The following is a 13,874-nucleotide window of genomic DNA, read 5'->3' on the forward strand; positions in this document are numbered from 1 at the left end:
ATGCGCCTGCGCGGTGCTCCAGCCCGGCCGCAGCCTGGCGCCGGCTGCTACTCCGCGCGGAGCCCGAGCTCAAGTCCGATCCCGAGCCGGAGTCCGGCTGAGGCGGCGGCGGAGGCGGCCCCGCCCCGGGGCTCCATTGTTGCGGCGGCCGCCGCTCCGCCCGCGGCTCGGCTCTGTTTCGTTCGGCCCGGAGCGAGTGCTGCCGAGGCGGTGGCCTGAGGTGAGGCGGCGGCGGCGGGGCCGGGCCGGACCGAGTCCGGGACGGACAGTGTTCCGGGGTCGGGCGAGGGGCTAGGGCTGGTGTGGGTCCAGGGACTAGACTGGGGTCTCGGGGTCGGACGGGGTCCGGGGCTGGGGGAGGGGCCAGCACCTGTGTGGGTCCAGAGGCTGGACTGGGGTCCCGGGGCCAGACGGGGTCCAGGGGCTGGACCGGGGTCCGGGGCTGGCAGGGTTCGGGGCCTGGCGAGGAGCCAGGGCTAGTGGGGGTCCAGAAGCTGGACGGGGGTCCCAGAGCCGAGCGGCCGGTCTGGGCCTGGCGGAGGTCCCAGGTGGCAGGAGTCCCGGGCCCGGCGGGGGTCCCGAGTTGGGCGAGGTTCTCGGTCCGGTGGGGGTCCGCGGACCGGACCAGGGTTTCGGGGCTAGGTGGAGGTCCAGGGGTCGGACGGAGTCACAGGCGGCAGGGGTCCCGGGGCTGGTGGAGGGTCCTGGGTCGGTGGAGGTCCCAGGCGGCAGGGATCCCGGGGCGGCGGGGGTCCCCGGGCCGGGTGTGGCAAGTCCAAGCGGGGCCACCAAGGGGGTCGCTGCCCGAGGTGGCGGCCGCCGCCCTGAGCGCTAGTAGGATGGGAACCAGGACTGACCGGGCCGTCTCGCATCCAGGCGCCGGGGCATTGTGTCCGCCTTGGGGGGCACCGAGGGGGCTCCGCGCCTGCTGCGACCCTCCGTGGACCCGCGAGTCAATGCGCGCGCGGGCTTCTGATCATTCAGAGTAGGGGCACTGTCTCGGTCCGCGCTCCCCCAATGGTGTGGCTGATTTAGTGTGTCAGTGAGGGTAGCTCTGCGTGGGCCGTTGCGCGTGGGGAATCCCAGACAGCCTGCGAGTCGGAGAGACTGTTCTGTCTTCCCTACCCCTATGGCGTGACCAGGTACTGTGTCTCATTGAGGATGACTGCATGGACTCCGATGGTGGGGGTCCTCGTCACCCTGAGAGTGAGAGGCTCTTTCTTTCTCTCCCCATCCCCATGACTGGTTAAATGAATGCGTTGCCAACCATGGCCCTGCGTGGACCCGGGCTCGTGGTGTCCTAGCCACCCTGCAAGTTGAGAGACTCTGCCCCTGTCCCTCCTCTGCCTTGGGGCTTCTAGGGGTGTGATCCCAGCACCGCGCGTGCGCGCGTGTATGGTGGTCTGTGTGGTGAGGGGGTCCTTGTGCGGTTACTGGAGCCTGGCAGGGTGTAGCGGGTGGTGCGGGGGCACAGTTGGCCTGGGTAGGACAGCTGACTTGCTCTTTTATTGTTTTTTGTTTTGTTTTGTTTTTTGCCAAATGAGCAGAAAGGGGAGCGGTATCTCAGGGCTGCCCTTCTCTGGGAACCCACCCCTCTCCGTGGCCCTGGGTCCCGGGAGAGCCTGGGGCTGTCACCGCGCCCGGACCGCGCGTCAGGCCGCCCCATTTCCTGCTCCAGCAGGAGAGCAGGCTCTGATTGGAGGGAGCCGAGCCCCTCTGCCCTGCGCTTCTTGATTTCTTCCGTTAGGATTGGGGGAAAAAAATCTTCAAAGCCAGAAACTCTCCTAAGAATTTGGCGGGCTGGAAAATGCATTTGAAGGAGGAGAATCCACACCCACGGAATGAGGCCAAGGCAGTTAGAGTTAGAGGTCAAGTTGACAAAGGGATTGGGGGGGGGGGTTGAGGTTATGGATGGAGAAACTCCGATTTCAGCCTGATGTCAAGACTTGATGCTACCTTGCAGGGTCTCTATCTTTCAGCCACTTAAATATAAGTGGAAACACTTATAATATCCCAGGGATGATTCTCCTCCCTGGGGAATGCAAAGTTGAACAAGACAGTCTTTTCCTTTGAGGAGTGTTTTGTTCTGGTCTAAGAAGACTGAGGCATAGGCGGAAGTAGTTCTAATATCCAAACTGAAATTGCTGGTGAACAAGATGGTGTATAAATCACAGGCGTACCAGATGAAAATGTAATAATGCAGTTGTTGCTTTTATACAGTCCAAACTTAGCATGCAGACCCTTCTCTGTGTTCAGCTCTTCCCATCTCCCCCACCTGCAGCTGCTGTCCTTCCAGCTCCTCTTACCCATTCTTACCTGTCAGTTTAGGTGACTCCTCCTCTTGGAAGCCTTCTCTGAAATCTTTTGTCCTGCCCTCTCGAGCTGTGTATGGTCTTCGAGGACAGAGTGGCTAGCTGTGGTATAGTGTTAAATGCTCTGACAGAGATGGGCACAGTTTGTATCCAGAGCTGAGAAGAGGCATATTTAAATGAGAGGGTTTTTTTTTTTTTCTATACCATGGTTCCAGATATTTCATGTGATTTATTTCTTCACCATTCTGTAATTCTTCAACTCTCCAAAGGGTTCTTAGAATAATATTTGTTGGTCCTTCCTAGTGTTTGCCACACAAGTGAGTGCAGGGTCACTTGATTAGCATTCACTCGGTCCAGTTCTGGTGCCACAATTAAGTTCCTGTTTGTTCCTGCAAAGATACCCCTTCTGGACTTCACTTTCTTCACCTTTGAGAGTCTTAAACTGGGGAAGAATCTTCTTAGGCCTGAACCTTTAATTCCTTTAACCAAATGGAGCAGAGGAAAGCTCTCTTAGCACGAGTGTGTAAATAATGGAGATCTTTGAAAATATAGATTCAAAAGTGGAAGTTCTTTTCTTTTTCTTCAAAAAGTTTGGTTGCATGGGTGTATACTTTGTCTCAGATTTAAGGCAGGAGTCTGTGATGGAAACTGAAGCAACATTTTGATATTGTCTTGCATATTCTTTATAATTATGTTGTCCTTGCAACATCTGCACCTTATCAGATTGGTTTGCTCTTCTTCTTAATGAAGTCGTTGGGTGCAGAACTCTTGTCTGGGGACGCCTGGGTGGCGCAGCGGTTAAGCGTCTGCCTTTGGCTCAGGGCATGATCCCGGCGTTATGGGATCGAGCCCCACATCAGGCTCCTCCGCTATGAGCCTGCTTCTTCCTCTCCCACTCCCCCTGCTTGTGTTCCCTCACTCACTGGCTGTCTCTATCTCTGTCGAATAAATAAATAAAAAATCTTAAAAAAAAAAAGAAAAGAACTCTTGTCTGGAGCATTTCGTTGATCTTTTGAGTGTCATATGAAGGCAGCCAACTGTGGGCTTCTGTATATCCCAGTCTCTCACAGAGATTTTAATTTGGGGAGTCCGAAATAAGTGGAATGTGGAGAGGGCCTTGAGTAGGTGTGTGTGACTTTATATAATGGCTTAAAGCACAGTTTAAAATTGTGGCTTGCAAAAAATTTACTTCCTATGTTAAATGGCCTATTAGGGAACTCCAATTCTAGGGAATATAGTAATTAATCCTTTAAACTATTAATCTCCTCTCCAGTTGATCTGTCTAGTAAGATGGGAATTTGGTGTGCTTGATTTCCTGAAAGTCACATGTCTGTCTGTAGAAAGGATACATATTTTTCTGTGCTATTCTTTTTTTTTTTAAAGATTTTATTTATTTATTTGACAGAGAGAGAGACAGCCAGCGAGAGAGGGAACCCAAGCAGGGGAGTGGGAGAGGAAGAAGCAGGCTCATAGCGGAGGAGTCTGATGTGGGGCTCGATCCCAGAACGCTGGGATCACGCCCTGAGCCGAAGGCAGACGCCCAACCGCTGTGCCACCCAGGCGCCCCGTTCTGTGCTATTCTTATTTGGATGATTACAGGGATTAAAAATAGGAAAAGATGTCTGGTAGCGATGCCACTGAATTAGGATTTTCACTTAACCCAGTAGGAGTTTTGTCCTCTTTTTGGTTTGCATCCTTTCCTAATTAAAAAAAAAAAAAGTGCTTTGTTACATGCTGTGTGTGGTTTGTTTTGTTCGCAATTTTATTTTAGGAGGGGCCCTCAGAAACTCATCTGGATCTTCTTTGTGGTTTTCTTAGGATGTATTGATAGTCTCCCTGAAACTTAGCTAGTTAATGCTCTTTCTGTTTCGAGATTACCACTTCATTCATAGTCGGCTGGGTCTTTATATGGATCCAGTGAAAAGGTGTCTCCCATGGATTGGAATGCCTGCGGATAGAGATGGTGGAGTTGGGACTCTGCATTTCAAAGCTGTCCTCTCCTGTTCTTTACTGAAGGAAGAGAGGACCCCTCACTCTCAGCCAGGGACCCAAACACAAAGCCTCATTCACCCCACTTTCAAGGACCGATGGTGTTTCCTTTTTTTTTTTTTTTAATATTGTGATGTTCTGTAAATAACCTTTTTCTTTTACGTATTATTTGCCTCAAAGTCAGTCTTTAGTGTTCAAGTCTAACCTCTACCCTATACCTCATATCACCCACCACATGGATTTTCTTCTCTCCTTTTAATTTTGAAGTCCTCACCGTGTGTGCCTGTTATCTCAGGCTACCTCACTCAAGATCTTTTTGGATGCTGGCAGGATGTAAATACAAGTGGTACAGTGCAGACCACGTCCTTCGGTTCTCTTGGACAGGAGACATGAACTAGATAGAGACTGGGGCCTAGTAAGGCTTTCGTGAAGCCCAAGTGCTTCTTTGGGCTGCAGCTCCCTCAGCTGTAGAACGGATTTAGCTGTCAGTCATGCCTCTTCCCTGTAGCTCAAGACGTGGTTCTGAGCATGAGATGGAATCGGGGCTGTAGTGCGATTTGTATGTTGCCAAATATGGTGCCCAGGATTTTCCAAAAAATGCTGCACAATTTAATGAACCCAGGTTGTTCTTCAGATCTCTGGATGTTTAGCGTACAGATGGTCCTTAGTGTGAGCTATGTCAGGCAACTTCGTTCCGGATTGTTTTTTACCTTTAATTGGCCAGTGCTGTTTGGTACTCCAGCACTGTGGGGAAAGATCATGTCGAGTCACCACTAATCCTTTGTAAGCAAGACGATGGCGCATGTGTAGCATACTAACCTCCAGGTTTGTGCGATCCCATGGATGGTCCTTTAACAAAACACACTTTCTTGACCTTTCGCTTCCTGAGCGACCTGTCTTGAGTTGGGAACAGGCAATAGGCAGTCTGAGGTCGAGGTCAGCAAGCACTTGCCGGCTCACAACGGAACTACGCAGCACAAGTGAGCAGCGGGCATCAGTGCGGACCTGCTTTCAGCTCCAGGGTTTCTCGGGCCTTCCCCTCCACAGGCCAGCCTGCTCCGGAGACTGCGCAGTACTTCCTGGTGTCTCTTTCTCTTCCTCCTGCCTTTTCTTCCTCTCTATGTACTGCTCAGTGCCTCTGAGCACCCCCCATCACCCAGTGGGACGGATACATTGGCTAATAAAACACAGCATTTGTCCTCAAAGAATCTACCTTTTATACACAGATATTAAATTATGCTGTCACACAGCTCAACAAACCTTTATACAGGTCACCTGCGGCGCACCCAAGTGCCATGGTAGATGTGGACATGCGAGGTGGGATGCCGTGACTCCTGCATGAAGAGCAGGGGGCTCCACGGCCCAGCGGGAGAGGCAGACCTCGGTATGATTGCGTGACCATGTTGTAAGTGCTGCCATAGGTCCGTAGGACAATTTGGGGGCCGGGTTGGTGTGTACAATCCAGCATTTATTCCCCTGCATGCTACTTAGAGTTTATTGGGCAAGACCCGGATCCGCAGGTTTCTAAGTTGAAGGGCAGTGAATTACCCAACACCTAAAATTCGTAGAATGTTCTGGGCGCTTTGTAATTCCCCAAATCTGCGTTTGTCAGAACAAATCTCTACTGTGTAGATGGCCATCGCTGTCTGTTGGCTTCAGTCAGTTTATTCTTTTCACATGTCCACAAAGTGACAGGCGTGCTCCTGGCATTTGCCCATCTACCCCTGTATGGGTTTCCTGTGGCTGCTGTAACAAATTGCCACACACTTCGTGGCTTTAAAACAACACAGATTTGTTATCTCATGGTTCTCTAGGTTAAAAGTCTGACTCTGGCCTCACCGGGCAAAAAACAAGGTGTGGGCAGGGCTGCGTTCCTTCCTGGAGAATCTGGGGGAGAATTGCTTCCAAGCTCGTTCAGATTATCAGCCGAATATAGTTCCTGCAGTTGTTGGAATGAGGCCCCTGTTTCCTTTCTGGCTGTCAGCCGGAAGGCCGCCCACGGCTCCTAGAGGCCTCTTTCTGGTCCTTGCACACAACCCCCTTAGCCCAGAACCGGCAGGGACCACTGAAGCCTGCTGCAGCTCTCCGACTTCCCCTTCTGCCATATCTCTTCTACCTGGAGAAAGTTCTTGGCTTTTAGGGGCCCATGTGATTAGATGTGGCCCACCTAGATAACCCAGGGTAACTTCCCCATCTAAGGCCGATGGCAAAGTCCCTTTGCCATGTAATGTGACATAGTCATGGGTTCCAGGGATTGGAGCATGGACGTCTTTGGGGACCATTATTCTGCCTTCCACAATTAGCCGATCCATTTATGACAGCAGCCAATGAAGCTTTGACTGTTACCCTCATTGATATATATGTTAATGAACCACCGACATTTTAAGCCAATGGGCAAGACCATTAAGATCCCTATTAAGTGACAAGACAGTTCTGATTCACTGTTGAGCTGTGGGTGGGGTTTACAGCCAGAGAGACGCAGGTCAGTCAAAAGCAGAGTAACTTCCGTGTTTTGTACTTTGGGCTTCTTAACTGGTGCGCTCTTGATTAGAGGAGTTTTGCCAAGAAGTCATTAGAGGAATTCCTCCATCAGAAAAACCAGCCATGGTGGGGGGGCTTTTAGGGCCTTGCATTTTCAAGGTTTACACGAAGAACTCTGTCCTCATGGGGCAGAGGTGCAGGATTCCACGTCCATTTCTAGAATGGAAACAGCCAAGTCAACCCAACGGGGATTCTCATTCCGGAGTTTTAGAGAGTCTGTTTCAAGGTTGAGCAAAGCCCAATAAACAAAATTTCCACTTTCACTGATAATTAGGAATGAAGTGCGTTTTGTGGTCAAGGAAACAACTGGTGATGACCAAGTATTTGAGACCAAGTGTGGCCTCGTTTGATGTAGGTGTTTTTAATAGCTTTTCGTAAGGATTTTTTTTTCCTTTACAGTAAATGACAAGCTCTGATTTGAAATAAACTTCCTGTAAGAAAATAGAATCTAGAATTCTAAGGCTTTTCAGCTGGCCTTTGGGAATTTATGAACTGCCTGTGATCCTGGGCAAACCATTTTGTGTGTCTGTGCCCGTGTGTGTGTTTAGTGGGGAGACGAGTTCCAGCTTGCCATTCGTTTTCAACGGGACTGGGTTCCAGAAGGTTTAACACAACACTCAGTGTGATCTTCCTGCTGGTCAAGTATCAGATTTTGTTTAAAAATGTAATACTCATTTTGAACAAAGTTCTACAGGCACATAGTTTTAAGAGTCAAAAGTTCTGTGAGACTTAGAACAAAAACACAGCAATCACCTACCCCGCCCTTCTCCACCCTGATTCCTGCTCCTCAGAGGCCATCATTTTCGCGTTTCAGCTCTTTCCTCCAGATTTCGAGTGTGTGAAACATCCTGCTATTTAGAAGCCGGTTTAGGTGCCTTATCCTACTGCCTCCTCCCACCGCCACCTCTTTCCGCCCTGTTCTCTCTGTGTGATTACGTTAAAGGTTTGCTGAAGAATTCAGCAGCACTTAGGACAACTGTGGAGATGTTATTCCCAGCTGAGATGTTTGGTCTATTTTGATTACATTAACTTTCTTTTTCTTAGAGTTTGTTTTGCTTAGTTTTCATTGTATCTGTCCTTTATTCACCCCTCACCCCAGAAGAGTCAGTCTCCTCTCAGTACATCCACCCCCACCAGGTAATAATTCTGAACTTCCCATCCTGCTGTCTTTCCTCTCCAGTGCTCTCTGGCTAGGCCTGTTGCGACTGTCCTCCTCAGATCTTCCCTATCACCCTGAGAGTTTCTTTCACTCTCTCTTGGGTTAAGAATCCTCCTTCTTAGTTTTTTTTTTTTTTTAAAGATTTTATTTATTTATTTGACAGAGATAGAGACAGCCAGCGAGAGAGGGAACACAAGCAGGGGGAGTGGGAGAGGAAGAAGCAGGCTCATAGCAGAGGAGCCTGATGTGGGGCTCGATCCCATAACGCCAGGATCACGCCCTGAGCCGAAGGCAGCCGCTTAACCGCTGTGCCACCCAGGCGCCCCCCTCCTTCTTAGTTTTTTCTCTTACTTTGGGGGAGCATATACACAGTAGCTGTTGAAGAAATATATGTGTATATATATATTTTTTTTGAGATCTTGTATAATGTTGGAATATTTTATTCTCACATGTAATTGACCATTTGAGTATAGAATTCTGGGCTAGAAATAATTTTCCTGCAGAATTTTGAAGACACTGCTCAGAATTCCAAGTTCTAACGTGAAGTCGAGGTGTCCAAAGCCTTTTCTTTGTTGGTAACCCACACTTTCCTTTGCATAATCTTTTAGGCCCTTGTTGTTGCTGGTGTTTGGAAATTTTGTGATGGTCATGTCATGATGTGGGTCTTGTTTTCATTCCTTGTGTCGGTCACTTGGTGGGCCTGCCCCATCCATGGACACCTCTCCTTTATTCTGAGCACACATTCCCCTATGGGTCCTCTGCGCTTTTCTATTTACCTGCTTCTCTGTCTCTGTTTTCATTTTTGGAAGATTTCTCCGGCCTTTTTCTAAACCCTTCTGTGAATTTTTTTATTGATATGTATATATGTGTATATATTATATATATATATATATATACGTATATATATGTTTGATATTAGAAACTCCATTATAGTCATTGAAAATACATATTTTTAAAGTACCATCCTTTCTGGTTTTGAGAATGTGGTCAGATGTGGTTTTATTGCCCTCCACATCCTGGAGGAATGGTTTATTTTTACATGGCTTCTCAGTTTGATTATCTAACAAAGCCTGAAACATTTGATAGTAGTTCCGTGACACTGCTGCAGTCTGAGAGAAAAATTACCTTTCAGCCCATTATCTGTTTTTCAATATGGAAAAAAAGGGCTGCTTTTCAGTCCTTGCAGGCATTAGACATAGGGTTGTATATTTCCAAACATCCTCTTCAAACACATTTCTTTTCCATCCATGCATGTCACAACTAAATTTTGCCTCCACCTTGTAAATCTAAGAGTGTCCATTCGGTGCTCTGTGTGCGGCTGCCATCAGTGAGTTCAGAGTTTGGAAATCCTCATTTCCTTTTACTTGACCTGGCTCACTCCTACTGATCGTGCACATATGTGTGGTATGCAGCACTGCTGGGGGCAGGCAGCATTGAGAAAGCTGCTTTTGGGTTCATTTTTTTATCATAAAAATATTAAGAAAAGGAAAAAGAAGTAGTAGTAATGATGGAATCTTGTTCTGGACACGAGGTAATGGTGCCACATACTAGTGGTATTTTTAGCCATGGTGGGTGGAGCTAGGTTTGGGGCTGTCAGCTAGTCTGGAACTTTCTAGCAGAAGTAGTGTACAGAAATGGCTTCTTGGGAGCAAGACACAGGCCTCCTGGGGGTTGTTTAATGAAGACATGTGTGACAGATGTCCAAAGAGGAAAGGAGAACGCATGGAACCCTACATGGTGAATGGCTCTTGAAAAGTAAAGGGTTTTCCGGAACATTTACAGCATGCAATTCTCGGTTACATGAACTGTCTGATGTGGAAGCAAAAGTGAAAGTGACAATCCGAATGAATCTTGAGGACATGTGGCTTCATAGTTTCTTGTGAAAATCCCCTCTTCCCAATTAATTCAGATTTGTATGTTGGGAGGTCATACATAAGTTCTTTGATTTTTTTCCTCCGGATGGGTTAGTTCAGTTTTCCTGGGCTTGAGGAGCGACTGTCTGTGTTAGTAGTCTGTTCAGGCTGCTGTAGCAGAAAGCAAAGACCAGGGGGCTTGTAAATACCAGAACTTTATATTTGGAGTCGTGGGGGCCAGAAGTCCAAGATCAAGGTGTTGGCCCATGCTGGCTCACGGATGACGTCTTCTTGCGGAGTGCTCATGTGGTAGAAGGAAAATGGGGCTCTCTGGGGCCCCTTATATAAGGGTACTACTCCCATTCAGGGGGCTCCACCTTCATGACCCAAGGGCCTCCTGAGGGCCCTACCTCCTAAGACCATCCCTTTGGGGGTTCAGTTACAACCAGGAATTCTGAGGGAACCCCAACATTCGGTCTGTGGACCTTCTGAGGAGCTCGGGGTCCTGTATCACCTCCACCATCTCTACTGCCTCGCTTGGTTGAGTGCTTACTGCGCCCGAGCACTGTGCCAAGCACTTTACATCCGCACCTCGCTTCCTCTTTGCAGCCACTCTGTGGGGTGGGTGATGTCCTCATTTTGCAGGTGACAGAACGAGATGAGACTCCTGGGGACTGGAGTTAGCAGTCCGTGTGGTGTGTTTAAAAGTTCTCATCACGAGAGACTATGCTCATGGTTCATTCCCATGAGAGACTATGCTCTCTGATTTTTAAACCGAGATGCAACGGACGTACCACGATGGATTGGTTTCAGGTGTGCAACGTCAGGATTTGATACGTGTGCACACTGCGAGGTGATGACCACGGTGAGTCGAGTTCACCTGGATCATCACTTCATCATTTGTAAAGCATGATCAGTTTTTCTTCTCGTGATGAGAACTTTTAAACACACCACAGAGACCGCTGACTCTGGGAAACAAACTGAGGGCTTCAGAGGGGAGGGGGTGGGGGACTGGGATAGACTGGTGCGCTGGGTGTTATACGCAAGTAATGAATCATGGAACTTTACATCAAAAACTAGGGATGTACTGTATGGTGACTAACATATAATAAAAAAATATTAAAAAAAAAGAAAAAAAAAGAAAAAGAAGAGTCCACAATAACCAAAGGTGGAACAAACTGGGCAATAAAATAATAAAAATAATACTGGACCGGAACCCACAGAATAGATAAGTCCAGATTGATATAATTTAAATAATGGAATAAATAAATATAGGAGGGAGAGAAAAGACAGCTCTTTATTGTAGAAGAATACCAATTAATGCAAAAGAAATGAGGGAAATTTTAAAAAATCACCATTAGACTACAGTAATAATTGTTTCAGGGAAGATCAAGATCCACCAATGAATGCTAAAATCAGGGAGCAAAAGATTAAGGAAAAACAAAATATTGGCATAGACTAAAACCAGCACTCCTCAGGGTAATTATTAAGAAGAAAAAATTATTAACTTTAAAGTAGAGCAGTACAACAAAATCCCCATAACCGACATCACAATCACCAGCAATGGGACATATCAGTATCATATGTCTCTTGATATGATTCACTGGGGAAAGCACCATAATCACCTCAGTGGCATTCTTGCCAAACAAATAAGCTCAGACCTGAGAAAATATAATATAAACAAAAAATGAATGATCTATTATATATAATACCTGAGCAGTACTCTTCGAAAGTTTCAAAAACCTTTCCACAGGTTGAAGGAGACTATAGACATATGACTATTAAATGTAATGTATGATTCTGGAACAGAAAAAGGACATTAGTGGAAAAATTGGTGAAATCTAAGTAAAATTTGTAGTTTATAGTAAAAAAAAAAAATCAGAGAGCAGGAGACATTGACTCACTTGCTCAAGATCACATGGTAAGTGGGATTCCAATACTAAGACCGAAGCCTGGGCTCCTGACTCCTTGCTACCCTGGCCTCTTTATCTGCTTGGACTTCTTGGTATCTCGACACTGAGCTGACAGGTGTGCCCAGGAACTGTCATAATGGAGTTTTTCACAGTGCCAGCGACTCCCGCTTGGCAGCCCGGTGGCTCTTGCTGCCTTTGACCTGTAAGGCGCTCCTTGTGGTGCGGGCAGGTCTTCAGTGTCCGTGCCCCATGCCCCGTGCACTCATTCCGCCAGCCACGCGGCAGTTAGAGCGCCTCGTCTGGGAGCAGGAGTCCCGGCCCAGCTGGCCCTTATAGCTGCGGGGGGAGAGGGGCAGACATGGGTTGGTTGGCTGTTTGGGCTTGTGACAAATGCTGGCAGAGGTGAGAACGAGAGGCTCTGGGACATTAGCAGGGGTGGGGGGCATGGTGCCACAGAAGATGTGGTTTGGAGGTGGACTATGGAGGAGGAGTACTGTTTCTAGGGTGGAACTGAGCAGCTGAGGCTTCCTCGGCCCTTTGAAGATTCCAGGTGGCTGGTCCCACTTGGATGGCTTTTCCCGAATTCACGGTATTTTTAGTGCAGGGCAGGAAGTGACCACAGCAAAGGAGCCGTCTGTCTGTCGTGAATGTGTTAAGTCTTCGATGTGTAGCAGATTGGGCCAGCCTGGGCCGTGAGAAAAGAGCCTGGGCCTCCACCTGGTCGGACACCTGTCAGGCGAGGCCCAGAGGGGTGTCATCACGCCTGGACCCCGCATGCCAGCTGCACCTGGATTTGGGGAGTACAGAGGAAGCTGCCGTACTGTGTGTGAGGACCATTCCACAGACTGCTTAGCCCGTCCTCTGGGCGAGATAACCTCAGAGAACAAAAGGGTTCTTACTGACCCACACCCTGCCTTCTTTTTTTTTTTTTTTATTATAATAATATATGTATATATTTTTTAAAGATTTTATTTATTTGTTTGACAGAGAGAGACAGGCAGCGAGAGAGGGAACACAAGTAGGGGGAGTGGGAGAGGAAGAAGCAGGCTCCCAGCTGAGGAGCCTGATGTGGGGCTCGATCCCAGGACCCTGGGATCATGCCCTGATCTGAAGGCAGACGCTTAATGACTGAGCCACCCAGGCCCCCTATAATAATATTTTTTTATTATATTATGTTAGTCACCATACAGTACATCCCTGGTTTTTGATGTTAAGTTCCATGATTCATTAGTTGTGTACAACACCCAGTGCACCATGCAATACGTGCCCTCCTTACTACCCATCACCAGCCTATCCCATTCCCCCACCCCTCTTTCCTGCCTTCTTGACACTGAACTAGCCCTTGTACCATAGTGGAGGGCATTTCTGAAGCCTCTGGATACTGGCAGTCTGTCGGCTGCCCATGGAGCTTGGGGAGAGCAACCAGGGGTGATGGCGGAGATACAGGCCCCCCCAGGCCTGGGCTGGCATTCTGGCTGTGCCACTCATTGATTAGCAGTGTGAAATCTTGGGCTGGTCAGTAACTTCTGTGAGCCACTTAGACAAAGTGGAAAAACTGCCTGCTTTGTAAGGGGAGCAGGTGTGCGAGATAATGAACGTGAAGTGCTTTGTGTGTGCGAGGCGTGCGGCGAGCGCTGAGTGTAATGGCACGACTGGCATTACCGGTAGTAGTTACAGCTCTGTCTCAGGAGCGCCCCAGTGAAGAACATCACCCACCCTGGGGTACTTGCAGCGGCAGCGCAGGGGTGAGCGTGGGAGCCTCTGACATGAGTAGCGAGTGGCGGCAGAGATGCGGAATCTGTTACCGTCCGGCAGTCAAGTTTGCATGGTCGGTTTGCAGCCACCTGCCCGCTGGGTCTCAGGACCGCCTGGGTCAGGTGCGGCTGAGCTCCAGGGCTGTGCTGGCATGGGATGGTGCAGCCTCCCGCAGCTGCTGGTGGGACAGTGTGTCCGTGCTGTGTGACGGAGCTTGGGCTGCCCGGCACGGTGTCCGGGTTCTAGCTCCGTGGGGAAGGCACTCGGAACGGTGTGAGCGATTGAAGTTTTGTTTTTGATTCTGAATTGGATTTAAGAGTGAGTTAATAGGGCACATCTGAGTCTGCTAAAA

The 13,874-nt window shown here is 48.7% G+C and overlaps 1 protein-coding gene across 5 annotated transcripts in view; it reads left to right on the plus strand.

Moving 5' to 3' along the window:
- Positions 1 to 13,874, plus strand: part of AFAP1 (actin filament associated protein 1) — a 149,523-nt gene continuing 135,649 nt past the window's right edge. For 3 of the 5 annotated variants that reach the window (XM_026485916.4, XM_026485915.4, XM_057309578.1), the window contains exon 1: positions 14 to 220. The gene's annotated coding sequence lies outside the window, so the exon portion shown is untranslated. Of the gene's footprint in view, positions 221 to 13,874 lie in introns of all 5 variants that reach the window. The other 2 variants (XM_026485913.4, XM_026485914.4) reach the window with 2 other exon arrangements.

The sequence above is a fragment of the Ursus arctos genome, unplaced genomic scaffold, assembly GCF_023065955.2.
Source record: "Ursus arctos isolate Adak ecotype North America unplaced genomic scaffold, UrsArc2.0 scaffold_9, whole genome shotgun sequence".
In the NCBI taxonomy this organism is placed as follows: domain Eukaryota; kingdom Metazoa; phylum Chordata; class Mammalia; order Carnivora; family Ursidae; genus Ursus; species Ursus arctos.